The sequence below is a fragment of the Sminthopsis crassicaudata genome, chromosome 4 (genome assembly GCF_048593235.1).
Source record: "Sminthopsis crassicaudata isolate SCR6 chromosome 4, ASM4859323v1, whole genome shotgun sequence".
NCBI lineage: Eukaryota > Metazoa > Chordata > Mammalia > Dasyuromorphia > Dasyuridae > Sminthopsis > Sminthopsis crassicaudata.
In genome coordinates this window covers 295,640,039-295,656,528 of record NC_133620.1, presented here as the reverse complement: position 1 = coordinate 295,656,528, position 16,490 = coordinate 295,640,039, and the positions used below count along the sequence as shown (strand labels likewise).

The window sequence follows — 16,490 nt, the reverse complement described above, 5'->3', positions numbered from 1 at the left end:
TCCTTTTCAGCCTATCTTTTTATCCTGTCCTGTTACCATCTTTTCACTTCCCATCTACCCACCTTTCTAACAGACCTTTCTCTACCCTCCCAATCTCTATATCCTTTCACATTATATTTTTAGAATATAATTGTCCCCTTTTATCTTTTCCTATACAATTTTGCTTTTTAGAATCACCCCATCATATATAATTCAGATCCAGTCATTCTTTCAAACTACCTTAGTAATGATGAAAGTTTTGAAAATACTTATAACATTTTAAATATATTTAATAAGTAAATAGTCTAACCTTAATAAGCCTTATAATCAGTCTTTAATGTTTTCCTTATATTTCTTCTGGATCTTTTGAATGTTCTATTGAATTTTGGTCCTTTTTTGTTACAAATACATGAAAATTAGTTTATTAATGTCTTCCCCCATTATATTTAACTTTGCTTTGGGTAAGTTGTTTTTGGTCATTACCCCAGCTCTTTTGCTTTTAGAAATATGGTCCAAGAGTTACAGTTTTAGAGTAAAGGTTGCTAAATCTTGTGAAATCCTGACAGTATTTCCACAGTATTTAAATTATTGTTTGTTGTTTTTCTTTTTCCCTGCACTATTTTTTCCTTAACTTGGGAGTGTTAGTTATGATATTCTTGTAAGTTTTCTTCTGGATCTCTTTCAAGTGGTGAACAAGAGTTTTTCTATTTTTACTTTACCCAGTTATTCTAGAACTTCAGGAAAATATTCCTTAATAGTTTCTTGTAATATTGTGTCCAGGTAGTGTAACAGTTTTTATAATCTCCTTGATCAGCTCTCTAGTTGTTTTTCCAATGAGCCGTTTCCTCTTTTTTCTCGTTTTATTATTTCTTGGCATCTTGTGTCATTTAGTTAATTCCTATTACTCAATTCTAGTTTTCAAGGAGTTCTTAAGATTGTATGGGATTGTATGTATATATATATAATATATATAAACATATAACATTGCTCTATACATCTATCAGTTCTTTCTTTAGATACAAAGAGCTTCTTCATATGTCCTATTTTTTAATTTGTATATTTATAAGTCAAAAAACCTTAAAGTCATTACTAAACAATATTGATGTTACTGTATACAATGTTCTCTTGGTTCTGCTCACTTTTATCTTCACTATTTTGTGTAACTTTTCCCATGTCTTTTTAAGACTATTGAGCTCATCTTTTCTTATAGAACAATATATCAGTGCTATATGTGTGCATCAAAACTATATACTATATTGGGTCTGTATCCCAAGGAAATAATAAAGGAGAGAAAGGGACCTATATGCAAAAATGTTTGTAGCAGCTCTTTTTGTGGTAGCAAAGAATTGGCAAAGTAGTGGATGCCCATCAATTAGGAAATGGCTGAACAAGTTGTGGTACATGAAGGTAATGAAATATTATTGTTCTATTAAAAATGATAAGCTGATTATAGAAAAGTCTGGAAAGAGTTACATGAATTGGTGCTGAATGAAACAAGCAGAACCAGGAATACAGCAAGAATGTGCCATGATCGGCTATGAAAGACTTGGTTCTTGCTAGTTCAGTGATCCAAAGCAACCCCAATAGCCTTTGGACAGAAAATACTATCTGTGTCCAGGAAAAGAACTAAGGAGACTGAATATAAATCAACACATGCTTTTTTCTGTTTGTTTGTTTTGTTTTTTTAATCTATCCCAAGTTTTTCCCTTTTGCTCTGATTTTTCTTTGTTGGGATAAAGAAGTGGAAATTAGGGGCAGCTAGGTGGCCCAGTGGATAGAGTACCAGCAGTCCTCCCAGTGGAGGAACCTGAGTTCAAATCTGACAGTTTTTATAATCTCCTTGATCAGCTCTCCAGTTGTTTTTCCAATGAGCCGTTTCAGCTCTTTTTTTCTCGTTTTATTATTTCTTGACATCTTGTGTCATTTAGTTAATTCCTATTACTCAATTCTAGTTTTCAAGGAGTTCTTAAGATTTTGTATCTCTTTTCCCAGTTGTTTTACTTACTTTTAGGGAGGATGGTTCTTTAAGGAAGAAGGGAAAGAGTTTAAATATAATGGAGTGGGACTATTATCCAAGGCTTTTTTTTTTTTTCCCCCAACTTTAATCTTTTAACTTTTTTCTTATTGTTGAGGTTCAGCACAGGGCAGAGAGTTGTGGGAACTTCTCTGGTCAGTGCAGGTCCTTCTGGACCAGAAAAGTTAGACTGGAAAAAAAAAAAAAGTTTATTGTTGGAGAAGTCAGCCTTTGCTAGGAAGACTGACAAGGTAGAGTTCCTACCAGAGAAATCCCAACAGAGAGAGATAAAGTTCCTAGCAGAGAAATCTTGGCATGTATTGATCTACCTGCCACCTAGGGGAGGGGGTGAGAGAAAGGAGAGGAAAAGTTGGAACAGAAGGTTTTTCAAGGGTCAAATTACCTATGCATATATTTTGTAAATAAAAAGCTATTTTTAAAAAAGGGGGTGTTAACACTGAGAAGAGGTAATGTCTTCTTAGCAGGCACGGGGTCCTTGAAGGCGGCTATGCTGAGGGAGAGAGGGGTTTCTTGACAAGACATTATCCTGCTTTGGCCTGCTTTTGACCTTCTGCCAGGTCCTTTTAGGGTAATGGAGGCTGACACTGAGAAAAGAATGCATTTCAACAGGCAGGGTCCTGGAAGCAGAGCAAGCTACTTTGGACCTTCTGCAAGGTCCTGTTAGGAGGCTACACTGAGAAGAGAATGCTTTCTCAGTGAACAGAGGGTCCTTGCAGGCAGCTGTGCCAAGGAGAGAGGTTCCTTGGCACGGCATATTCCTGTTTCAGGCCTCTACAAGGAAGTGTTCCTTTTTATAATTTGAAACTTTGGCTAGGGGCTGGGGGCAGTTTGAGTTGAAATCAGACCAAGATCTTTGAGAATTAATTAGAAATTTTCCAATTGAATAAATAGTCCTAGACTAATCTCTAACTCAATAGAAGTCGAAAGAAATCTAGATCTCCATTTCAGGTTAGGAGTGGTCCTGGATTCAACCAGTCCCATCAAGAAAACAGAATGAAACCACTTTATCTTGATTCCCTGGGGTGGGTCTCTCCCAGAAGAGTTCAAGGAGCTTCTTCCCTTCAAGGAGTTCTCAAGCGTGTATCCCAAAGTCAGGACAGTTTCAGGGTTCCTCCCCATGTCATTATTAAATATAAAAAATATTTTTAAACTTTAAAAAAATTTTTTTGAGTTCCAAATTCTTTCCCTCTCCTTGTCTCCCCATTGAAAAGGCAAGCAATTTGTAGAGAAGATAAGAAGTTTAAGGTTTTTTCAATATTAATTGAACTCTTCTGTGCTGTGTATTAGATATTAATAGATGTTGCAATAATTTAGATTGTAATTTAGATTATTGTAATTTCATCTGTTTGGGTAGATCCTTGACTGTTGTAGCTTGCAGGTCACAGATTGAGGAACTCCTTAATAAATTTGATATGATTGTAATCTCCGCATTGTTTTGTCTCAGGGATACTATTTGAGAGGGGAGGAACTGAAGTAGGTGTACTATACCATGGCTCCAAGTTGTTTGTATTATTTAGATGGACTCCAAGATATCTGATATTAAGAGTACTGTATTTTACTTTAAGATTATTTTTATTTTATAATCATACTGATTTTGAAAAGAATGTTAGTTTTATTGACTCAGTTTATGAGTGGGATGCTGGCTTGGAAAGGAAGATACCTAACCTCTAACTCCAACCAACCTCTAAGCTCTAAAATTAGCTTTATCAGGTTTTTTGAAACTAGCCAGTTTTAAGATTTAGAAATTAGCATTCTTTTTTTTTTTTTTTTTTTTTTTTTTCCTTCTGAGGCTGGGGTTAAGTGACCTGCCCAGGGTCACACAGCTAGGAAGTGTTAAGTGTCTGATACCAGATTTGAACTCAGGTCCTCCTGAATTCAAGGCTGGTCCTTTATCCACTGCACCACCTAGGTGCCCCCTGAAATTAGCGTTCTAAAACTAAAAGGTAACTACAATAACCTAAACATGGCCCCCCCCAACAAAGAATTACCTCTATAAATTGTTTGTTCCCCACTTCAGTAGCTTGGAAATTAACCTGTCAGCCAACAGCTAATAAAAAAATTTTGTCTCTTGATTTGGAGATGGTTCTAAGCCTATAAATTATTTTGAGACACCTCCATTTAATTGGCCCTGAACCCCAATATTTTGGGGTGTTCAGCATTTTTAAATCCCATCAAGCTCAAACTCCCCAGACCTTGTTTTCCTAATTTCATTAGACTAAATTCCTTGAAAGTAGGATCTCTTTTGCCCTTTTTTGTATTCTAGACCAACACAAAGTAGGGGCTTAATAAAAGCTTTCTTCCTAACCCCATTCAGTCTTTTAATTCCCTAAATTCTCACCCCTCCTTTGCACCTTATCTTTCTCCTCACTCCCCTCCCCTCCATACCAAAGTCGGCTCACTCTTTCCTTTCATGGTCCTAATGGGCTCTTTACACTGCAAGTCACCGGCTATGGGCCCACAACAGAGCCTGAAAGTGCGGAAGAAAACCACAGAGGGGCTTTGGGAGGCAGAGCTAGAGACAGAAGAGGCTCGACTAGAGGGCGGGGAAAGAGTGAGGGGAGGGGAGGAGAGGGAGAAAGGAGAAAGGGAGGCATGGTACAGGGAGAAGTACTGGAAGTTCTGGACTTGTCTTGTAGAAAGAACTTGAGCTAATGGAACAGAACACCAAAGACCAGCCAGAGAAACAACTTAATGAAAGGATGCAGAAGAGGACATTTCACAATATTTGCAGCTTCAACATAGTCCAGAGGCAAATACAAATCTTTCTCCTTTCACCCCACAAATATAGTACGGTCTGGACAAAGACAAATATGAAGGTTGGGGGGGATCAGAGAGTGGGAGGCCTCACTTAACTGAACACCCCAATCAAGTGACTTGGAAGGTAGGCCTGCCTGACTCTGCAATCTAGCCAACAATTAGTGGTTCTGGATTTTTCGTTCATAGTTTTTTTTTTGTTTTTTTTTTTTTTTTTTTTTTTTTAGATGTTAGAGTTTTTCTCATCCCTTAACTGGGAGAATGCCCAAACAGCTTACTATCTTGCTGTGCATCTTCTTAGGAGAGAGGGAAATGAAATTCTTTTCCACCTGTGGGTTCTAGGGGGCAGTATGTAATGTAAGATCTATTGTCTGATGGGGATGACCTTTCTGAAATTTCCAGAGAAAGGGGGAAGGAGGATAATAAGAAGAACCAGGAACTGACCTCCTGAGGGAAAGATCCTTTGTTTCTTTTTTTCCATTAACAGTTAAGAACTAGGAAGAACATCTTCAGATCATTTCTCAAAATTAAGTTACAAGCCCCAGGAGTCTGTGATCCAAGCAAAAGCCAAGGAATCATGAGAAAAGCAATTAAAATTAATGAGAGAATGCTTTATGCTCCAAACCTCCTTATTTTGCCAAAATAGAAATTTGGGCCTAGAGAAGTTGTGATTTGACCACTGAAATAGAGTGGTGAACTTAGGTCTTTAAATTAAATATTCTTTCTACTTACTACTCAACACTTTTCCTTCCTACAAAAGCATCACGGTGCTCACACCAAAAATTTCAATTGTACTCATGAATTTGTGGAAAAATGAAATGCTTGAAGATGATACAGAGAAACAAAGGTAGAATGCAGGTCAGTAAGTGAATTTGAATTCTATTCTTTATAATAATATTTTACTATGTGACTTAGAATAATTATTTTCTGAAATTGGCTTTTCTTCATTTGTCAATGATGATAATATTTACACTTACCAACTGTTGGGACCAGCACCACACAAATGGGCTAGTGGTGGTTGAAAATAAGGAGACTAGGGGCAACTAGGTGGTGCAGTGGATAGAGCACCAGCCTTGAATTCAGGAGGACCCAAGTTCAAATCTGGTCTCAGACACTTAACACTTCCTAGCTGTGTGACCCTGGGTAGGTCACTTAACCCCAGCCTCAAAAAAAAAAAAAAAAAAAGAAAAGAAAAGAAGGAGACTAGGTTGCTGATTTCAACACAGCCATTTATTAGAGAAATTATGCTGCTTATGTATCTTTTTTTTTTTTTGATAACTTTTTATTGACAGAACATATGCCTGGGTAATTTTTTACAACATTATCCCTTGCACTCACTTCTGTTCCGACTTTTCCTTTCCCTCTCTCTACCCCCTCCCCTAGATGGCAGGCAGTCTTATACATGTTAAATATGTTATAATATGTCCTAGATACAATATATGTGTGCAGAACTGAACAGTTCTCTTGTTGCACAGGAAGAATTGGATTCAGAAGGTAAAAATAACCTGAGAAGGAGAACAAAAATGCCCACAGTTTACACTCATTTCCCAGTGTTCCTTTTCTGGGTGTAGCTGATCCTGTCCATCATTGATCATTTGGAACTGGATTAGATCTTCTCTATGTTGAAGATATCCACTTCCATCAGATTACATCCTCATACAGTATTGTTGTTGAAGTATATAATGATCTCCTAGTTCTGCTCATTTCACTCAGCATCAGTTGATGTAAGTTTCTCCAAGCCTCTCTGTATTCATCCTACTGGTCATTTCTTACAGAACAATAATATTCCATAACATTCATATACTACAATTTACCCCACCATTCTCCAATTGATTGGGCATCCATTCATTTTCCAGTTTCTGGCCACTACAAAAAGGGCTGCCACAAACATTTTGGCACATACAGGTCCCTTTCCCTTCTTTAGTATCTCTTTGGGATATAAGCCCAGTAGTAACACTGTTGGATCAAGGGCACAGATTGATAACTTTTTGAGCATAGTTCCAGATTGCTCTCCAGAATGGTTGGATTCATTCACAATTCCACCAACAATGCATCAGTGTCCCAGTTTTCCTGCATCTCCTCCAACATTCATCATTATTTTTTCCTGTCATCTTAGCTGCTTATATATCTTAAAACCATATGTTATTAAGAAAAGCACTGTCCTGTGACTAGCCCTGGTTTCTGTTTTCTGTGATTTAACCTTCTGAAACATATTGTTAGTTTCTGGAAACTCAATCTTGTCTATAAAGTTTACAGTGCCCCAGTAATTGTGCCAGAACCTTGTTTTCTGATGATTTCAAGCTTAAATGCATTCTTGATTAATCTTAGGAGGAGAGTAACATCCCAGTTACTGAAGACTCTAGCTTCCTGGGAGTGCACTGACAGAATAAAAGAAGGAAAAGGGTTGTAGATGAGAATTTTGGCCTCGAGATACACATCTATAGGCATAATCATACAAGGTAAGTAAATTACAGAATGGGGATATTTACATAAACTCATCCACTTCTTTAGAAATGTACCCAGTTACAGTAACAAAATTGATTTTCAAACACATCAATAGGTGTATAGGATTAAATGACAACAAACCTGAGGTGATACATATCCCTTATAATGGAGACCAGATACAACAATTAATACAAGAAAGTCCTGAATAGCAGATTATAATTGAGATTCATGCTGTGCCAATTAAAATATGACAATTCAAAAGGGATTTTTTAATTCTTAACAGAAAATGAATTTATATTTCAGAAAGTTATATCAGAACAGTCATTTTTGAGCCAAAAATACCTTTACTGATGCTACAAATTTATCTTGTCTCTATATACAGCCCTGAGGATGAGCTCCTTAAACAAATCAAAACACCTTTTTTTAATCCACTCAGAAAAGTGAATTAGCAGCTATTATAACTGACATGGTTATGTTTCCAGAGCCTGTCAACATTATATCAGATTCTAAGTATGCAGTAGGAGTGTTATCTAGAATAGAAACAGCTAATATTAAAAAAAGGAATATTATTGAATTTTGTATGTTTCAAGATCTTCAAGACGTAGTTAAGGGCTCATCAGAAATATAAAAATATATTTTACATATTCCTTTCTACACTAATATTGAAAGACCTATATTTGTTGGAAATCATATAGCAGATTAAAGTCTTATTAGCACCATGGAAGAAGCATAGGCATATCATTAAACATTTCCAATCTGTTTGGATGCTCAGAAAAATGTTTCGTATTACTGATGAGGTCTAGAATTGGGGTACCTAAATAAAATTAGGGTTTAATTGAGGTCTAGTAGTAGGTTCAGGGTACAGGGAGTCAAATAGAGCTCCCCTACAACCCTTTTGGATTCGGTGCAAGGATAGGGAGTTAAATGAGGTCTAGTAGCAGTGCAAGAGTCTGCTGTAAAGGAATTTACAGACCTGAAAACCTAGATTGATAAAAGAGGTTTATTATGGGGTTTGGAAGTAAAGTCTAGTTAGTAAAAGATGAAAGTAGAGATAAGAAGGCACCAAAAATAGTGTTCCAGTGGGCAGAGATCTTTAGCATGCCAGGCATAAGGCTGCCATGTGTAGAACCTCTGCAAAAAGAGGACTCCAGCTTGGCTCTTTTATAATGAGAGATTTAGCTAAAGGGTCCCATGGGTGGAATCCCAGTTGGCTCAGATCTAAGGGAGTCTGGGAGAGCCTGATCTCCTATTGGAATTCAGAGGGGTGCTTTTGACCAGGATTTCTGAATCAGAAGTCCTAGCTTCTTGAATTGATAATGCATCAGCTAGGAGGGATTGGGAATCAGAAAGGAATAACTCAATCTGAAAGGACTAGTATGTTAAAGGAACCACAACCCTCAACATTACCAAAGAGCAGACCCAACAGATAGTCAAAGGATGTCCTGCCTATGTTGTGTATCACCCTTCTTACTTAGAGGGTATCAACCACAGAGGAAGATGTCCTAATGAGCTTTGGCAAATGGATATTATACATATATTTGAGTTTGGAAAATGCAAATATGTACATGTTATTGTAGATACATATTCATGATTCATTTATGCCTCTGCTCTAGGAGGAGAAACCACAAAACATGTAATAGACCATTTATTATCTTGCTTTGCCCTTTTAGGAACAGATCAAAACTGACAATGGATCTCTTTATGTTTTTTTTTTTTAAATTCTGTGCTTCTTAGGTATTTCACATATTACCGGAATCCCTTACAATCCAACAGCACAGGCTATAGTAGAGTGTAAGAATAGAACTTTGAAAGTCATTCTTAATCAATAAAAGGGGGGAGGGGGAGAAGTCCCCAAGAACAGATTTTCTAAAGCACTATATACCATTAATTATCTCACATTGAATAACATGTCTCACACCCCAGTCTACTTATTTTTTCTTTACTACATAATTTTTCTTCCAACAAAGAGGAACAGAAAAGGTTAAGGGGTCAGCTCTGTGATATGGAAGGATGTTAATGGGATATGGAGGGGCTTTGATAAGGTAATAAATTCGGGGCCTAGATTTTCTTTCTATTTCCATAGATGAAGGAGATACATGGATCCCTGAAAGATGTAGCTGCCCTGTCTAAATTAATCCAGAGCATGAAGATAAAAGAAAAGACTTTCCCAAGAGGAATCGAGCAGCATGGCTCCTGCAAATGCCCTGGTGGGGGCACAACTTAAATTGGGAGAAGGATAAAACAAAACCTTCTGGGATATTATACAAAGCCTACCTTGGGTGAGAGTTTGTTGGATGGGATGAGTAGTAGTTGTATGAGAATACATTTCTGAAATTCTATTAAACTGTATCTCAATATTTAGTTAAGGAATTTGGTATTAATGAGCATGGAGGCGAGTCAAATAGTTCAATAATTAAGTTTAATTTTACTGAACTTACTAAAGATCCTCCCCTATGTGTTACTACAAATGCTAATTTTGGCAGCTGTAGTCTGATACAACCAATTTCATCATAAATATGGCCCTTTTCACAGGCTTTTGGCTACTAGAAATGTTGCAACTCTCCAATTGCATAAAAAAGGCTTTAAGTCTAGTGCCATAAAACTTATACAACACTTCCTCAATCTAATAACTATGGTTATGGGTATATTGGGACAGAACTGTGAAACAATTCCTCATTGGGGAATTCATATGTTATCAGAAGCTGATCCTCCTTTTCTGGACTGCAGAACAGAACAGAGACTTTGAAACACAATTTGGAATCAGAATTATATTTTCTGGCATAATGACTCTTGTAATTACCATATGCATTGGGGTATACCCCAAACAAAATTGGTGGAGACCCCTATTATCAGAATAGAAGTAAGAATGTATCATATAATGTTACTGTCCAGGCATGTTTGGGAAATGATTATGCTTTCATGTGAGTAGAAATTGGCCAGGTGACAATAGCAATAATAGGAGTTTGTAATGTTACTTGAAGGGAATGAAAGGTCTGAATGCATAGGAAATAAGGTTAAATATCAGTACTGTGTTTCTTATTATGAAGCCTTCATTTAATATGTTACCTATGCAGAGTGATAATTGGTATCACACTTGAACAAACCATTCCTTGGAGAACATTGAACATTTGCTCTGCAGAAATAGAAAGAAAAGATGTAATTCATGTGTTGTTTTTTTTATATAATTGCATTAATTTCTATTTTAGCTTCCAGTGCCTTACTTGCTATGTCTGTAACCACTGTTCAAAAGCAATAGTTCAAGCTAATTATTTGCATGAACTTACTCTGAACGTCTCTAAAGGGTTTAGTATACAGAATAAAATTAATAAGGAGTTTTGTGAAGCTACAAATCAATTAAGGGAGTATGGCCTTGAAATAGGATAAGAAGTAGAAAAATTGAGGATTAGACAAAGATTGGTGTGTGATTACAGGTTTACTAGTTTCTGTGTGGTTAACAAGGAATACAGTGAGTCAGAATGGAATTGGAATAAAATTAGAAATTACCTTAATGAGTTATGAGGAAATTCAAATGTTTCATTGGATATTGAAGATCTTCAAAAAAGATTGCTAATGTTAGATAAAGAATGACATGAAAATCTAGAACCTGACCAGTGCCCAAACAATTGCTGAGTGGATTAAGACAAGGAACATTCCATGCCATTGGGCATGAAATTATACTCATAGCATTTGCTGTAATTTTACTTACATGCATCTGTATCTAGACTTATTCTGGTAGGCTGTTTTCTGACCATTTTAAAAGAATTGCTGAGAATGTCCACAGACAGGATCTTAGACTTCAAGACTTGAGAGCACTTCAAAAAATAAAAAAGGGAGAGATGTAAAGAACTCCCAGAAAGCTAGAGACTTCGGTAACTGGGATGTTCCCCTTCTCCTAAGATTAATCAAGGGTGTATTTAAGCTTGAAATCGTGAGAAAACATAAGGTTCTGGAACAATTACTGAGGCATTATGAACTTTACACAAGATTGAATCTCCAGACTCAACATGCTTCAGAGAGTTAGATCATAGAAAACAGAAACCAGGGCTGGTCACAGAACAATACTTTTCATAATAACATATGGTTTTAAGATATATAAGCATCATGATTTCTCTTAATAAACAGCTGTTGAATTAACAACCCAGTCTCCTTATTTTCAACCACCACTAGCCCATTTATGTTGTGCTGGTCAGAATAACCAACCACATACAAGCTTCAAAACATTGTGAAATATTAACAGATTGTGTTGCTTTTGTGTAATTAGACTAAGCATTTTAGTGTCACTGAAGAAACAGCATAGTATAGTGAAAATAGTTAAGACCTATCCTGGGTTCAAATACTTGCAATGATAGTTCTTTTTTCCCCCTTTACTAATTTATTTTCCTAATTACATGTAAAAGATCATTTTTAATATTTTTTTTTTTTAATTTTGAGTTCCAAATTCTTTTCCTCCATTCCTCCTTCCCCACTCTCTGAGATGGTAAGTAAGCAATTTAACTTCGGCTATACCTATTGCAATATTGCAAAATAAATTTCCATATTAGTTATGTTAGGAAAAAAAAGATGAAAACTCTCATTGACCCCATTTCCTTATCTTCAATTCATTTCACTGTCCTTATATTCTGGCTTCAGACCCCACTATTCAACTGAAACTTCTTTATCAGAAACTTCATTTCTTTTAATTGCTAAATCCATTTCTGATTGGTCTTGCCTGCAATAAATTACATGCTTCCTGGAGGGAGAGGGAGGGTAACTGAGGGAGAAGAAGAAAATTTGGAATTTGAAATTTTTTTAAAAGTAATGTTAAAAATTGTCTTTACACATAATTGGGGGAAATTAAATATTATGAAATAATATGTTTTATTTATCTTAGGCTTGCCAGGATCACAGAAAATGTACACAAATTGCTTTAAATCTTAAAGCGTTTGAAAAGTAAGTTACTTATTCTAGAAAGATGAAAACAGAATCTGATTGATTCAATGATTTATGATATACCAGAACTGAAGTACCCTTGTGAAGCTTGAAAGAAGAAAATTTAGAGCAAAATGGAACAGATTACCCTTAGTAGTTTTACAGAATGATGATAGATAAGAGATTTTGTTATATCCATGGATGTTGTGTTAAAAGAGCTTTAGTTACATTTATGTGTTTTCAGTTTCGTTCGACTTTTCGTGTCTCTTTCTCTTCTTGCCCCTCTTCTGTCTCTCTCCTTTTACCTCTCGTCTCTCTCACTAAAACACATACACATACGTAAGCGCGCGCGCACAAATACGTTCAGCGTGTATGTTACAAAAATAAGCAAAAATGCATTGTCCGATTTCGATTCATCAGGAAATTTTAAGGTTTTCTTGGTAGAGAAAGTGTAGTGATTTGCCATTTTACAGATGAAGAAATGAGGCAAACATTGCTAAGTGACTTGTCTAGGGTCACAACGAGCAAGTGGCAGAGGCTAAGTTTGGTTTAGAAAGATGAGTGTTCCTGACAACAGGCCGGGCAGTCTATAAACTGCACCATCTAGTGGCCCGAGGGCCAACTAGCAAATTCTCATCCCCGCTCCCGCCTCTTGTTTTCCAGGCTCCACCACTACCACCTACTACCGTTTTCTCTCGAGCCTCGCCCTCCTCTGCTCCCTCGATTCCTGGCAAACGTTCTCTGGTCCAACCAAAGGAGTTTCAATAAGTCATGGCCCATATTGGCCTCCTTCACGTTCCCTGCGGTCATGTGGGGCCTAGCACAAAGGAAGTAAACCAAGCCGAGCATTAGCCCAAGACCTAGGAGGGAGTGCAAAGGCTGGGGTGGAACACGGTTCCAGCTAGCAGAAGGAGAGCGGGAAGTAAAGCACAAGAGCGCGAGCGAGGACTGACAAGATCGAGGCGGGCCGGGACTGGGGGAGGAAAGAGTGGGGAGGGCCGAGCTCGAGCAGGGGTGGACCGAACCTAATTGAGGCGTGGAAGGAGGCGGGACTCTAGCCTAAAGAGGAGGACCTAGAGAGCGGGAGGAAGCCAGAAAAAGGGGAACCTCTCCTCGGGAGGAGTTTATCTTGAGGACCGGGAAGTGGGGGAAGTGCGTGTGAAGAGTGTGGCCTGGAGGGGCTACAATGGCGGGGTCTGGGGAAGGAGCCCACCCCTTGAAGGGAATTGGCGCCGGGAGGCGGAGTTTTATCCGGAAGGGGCGGACCCAACAAAAAAAGTAGGAGACGGGCAAGATCAAATTTTGCGTAGGAGCCCATCCAGGAGTTCCGGGATTGGGGAAAGGAAGACACTAGAGCCGGAAAAGGGGCAGGCGTAGAACGCCAGAGACCGGCCCTTCCCCCAAAAAAATTGCAGAGAGAAACGTCGAAATGAAGGGGTGTTGAGGCCAACATTCGCAGGCCTTCAGTTTCCACAGAGTCCGGGGGCAAATAGGACTCTCTCCCCTGCGATGGAGGAAATAAGGGGTGGAGGGAAATCTTGCCGAGTCTGATCTCTGAAAAGTCATGTGACCCCCAAAGCGACCCTGCCGGCTTTTCGAGTCCTTCGAACAATGAAAAGTTCTGTGAATTCCCAATACGGGGCATTTTTTTTGAATGACGACTTAGTTTCCCTCATCTCCTAATGAGAATAGTGCGGGAGAAGGGTCTTGCCGGACCGTCGTGAAGTGGGAATATGGTCTCGCAGTGCATCTTCTTAGGAAAGGGGAATGAAGCCTGTTTCGCTTTGGGTGGGTAGTGGTGTAGATAGACCTGGCTGTCCGTGGGGATGATAGCATGTATCAAACTTGCCAATTTGGAAGAAGCAGGACAGACTTCCTAAAGGAAGGATCCTTTTTCATTAACATCCAGGAATTAGGAAGAACATCTTCACACAATTTCTCAAAATTAAGTTCCAAACTCCTAGAATTAGAGGGTAGTAGTCATCAGGAAAGCAGTTGTGATCAGTGAGAGAATCCCATATGCTCCGTGCTTTAAAGCCATGAGAATCATATAATTCAATTCCCTTTTTTGCCAAAATGTAAATTTAGGCCAGAGAAGTTGTATTTTGTCCCTTATAACAGTCAGGATCAGAATTTGAACACTGAATGCTCTTCCCACCACCATCTACTTTCCATACTAAAAAACCAACATATACCCATACCTGTAATAGTGCATTCAATTATGGTTCATGAACCTGTGCAGTGGAACAGACTTGGAGCTGGAAGAGAAAAAGCCACTAGCTTGTAGTGGAAAGAGGCCTGGCCTAATCCCATGAAGCTTGGAAGAAGTAAATTTGGAACAAGATAAATGGTATATTACACATACTGCACATAAATGCAATAACTTTGAAGACCTATTAACTATAGTAGTGATGCAGATGATGGAAAAAAAATGATGATAAAAGTTTTAGTCAGATTCATGCATGTTAGAACTGAATGGTCATTTAGAATGTAACCCAGTCTAACCTTTTGAGTCAAAGAAGATGACTGATTTCTCATATCACCTCCCTTGATAATATGAAAAAAATAGTACTAGTCTCTGATTTTATGCAAGCATTGCAATTATTTTGTTCCTTGAGCAACATAGGTTGAGATGCCTGGAAGTATATAGATTTATCCTTTTATTCATTGCAGGTTATGGCAAAGGGGCAGAGATTTGTAAGGTCACAGAAGCAGTCAGATGGTATAACTAGGGGAACTACCAGTGCTGGGAATAGGAGATTGGAATCTTCATATTTGATTACACTTGGAGTTTTCCCATCCTTTGGCAAAATGCTATGGGAGAGCTGTCTGCCCCAGGAGGAGAGTGAAAGGGAAGATCATTTTTTTCCAGGAGCTCCAGTACTAGAGAATGTGTGGGGAGTGGGAGAGGCGTCACATCTTTTGTACTGGGTGAGGGCATACGCATAGTGCATGGCGCATTAGAACTTTAGTTCTGTGCTGAGGGTAGGGGTAGGTGTGGGAGTTCATTGACCCTCAAGATTTGAAGCAATCAAAAGAATTATATTGTAATCCACTTTCAAGGGTTTTTTTTTTTTGTTTTTTTTTTTTGTTTTTGTTTTTGAGGCTGGGGTTAAGTGACTTGCCTAGGGACACACAGTTAGGAAGTGTCTGAGACCAGATTTGAACTCAGGTCCTCCTGAATTCAAGGCTGGTGCTCTATCCACTGCGCCACCTAGCTGCCCCTTGTAACCACTTTCCTACTTAATGATTTATGTATAAAATCTCTACCTTTCCTTTAACAGGGAAGGTCTCTTTCCCTGAAGAGCTTCTGGTTTGCAATATTTCCCCTCTCTGAAAGTGACAATTAAATCACTACTTTGATCTCTAAAAGTCTGTCTCAAGGTCTGCTATGTGTGACTTCAGCTATTCAGTTTAGAGACCAATACAGTAAAATTCTCTTAACAAAGTACAAGAGCAGGTCCCTATACCTTGGGTATAGGCTGAATGCTATCTATCCAATTGGTACTCATCCAGCCTTTGACAATTTCCAGTGAAATGGAGTCTAGTACTTTTGAAGGCAGCGCATTACATTTTGGAACTATGCTCAATGTTAGGAAGCTTTCCCTTTCATTCAGCCCTAAGTTCATTTCTTTGCCTCTTCCACCCATTCCTTCTACTTGTACTGCTGCTTACATCTTCAGTCTGATAAGCATGCCATCTTTGGACCCCTGTTTCCAGCCCAGGATAGGGATAAATTTTTTAAGCTAAAAAAAAAAAAAAAATCAATCATTTACACTTAGAAGATGAAGATAACATTCTCAGTTTCTGCCACTTATTCAACAGAGCCACTGTCAGGTAAGGATGTGAGCAATGAACTTGCTGTAATAGGAAGTATTCAAGCACAAATTATTCCTTACTCCCTTGGATGACCTTGGGTTTCAGTTTCCTCATTTTCAAAATTAAGGAGATAGATTAATCAATCAAAGTGTAAATTCATAGTTTGTACTTCATATTTAGGTATCCCTATATTGAATAAAAATTTTCAAGGTTTTCTCTATATCTAAAAGTCTGCTTACCCATTAAGTTCTATCAGAGATACCTTTATAGCCAGTGTTTCTGATAAAGATCTCATTTTAAAATATATAAAGAACTGTGTCACATAAGAATACAAGTCATTCTCCAACTGGTAAATATGTTAAAGGATATGAACAGACATATCAGATGATGAAATTAAAGTCATCAGAACAAAAGGGAAAAATCATGAGAAAGAAAAAAAAGAAGAAGAAAAGGTGAAAACAATATGCTTGTATCTGTATCCAGACTCCATAGTTCTCTTTCTGAATGCAGATGGCATTTTCCATCTAAAGTAAATGAGTAGGATTTCAAC

At 37.9% G+C, this 16,490-nt stretch overlaps 1 long non-coding RNA gene across 1 annotated transcript in view; it reads left to right on the top strand.

The window, feature by feature from the left end:
• LOC141566736 (uncharacterized) overlaps nt 1–11,347 on the top strand; it is a 29,721-nt gene extending 18,374 nt beyond the window's left edge. The window contains exons 2-3 of the long non-coding RNA XR_012489381.1: nt 7,097–7,227; nt 9,297–11,347. This is a non-coding gene — a long non-coding RNA (uncharacterized LOC141566736). The remainder of the gene's footprint in view (nt 1–7,096; nt 7,228–9,296) is intronic.
• The last annotated feature ends 5,143 nt before the right edge of the window (nt 11,348–16,490 follow it).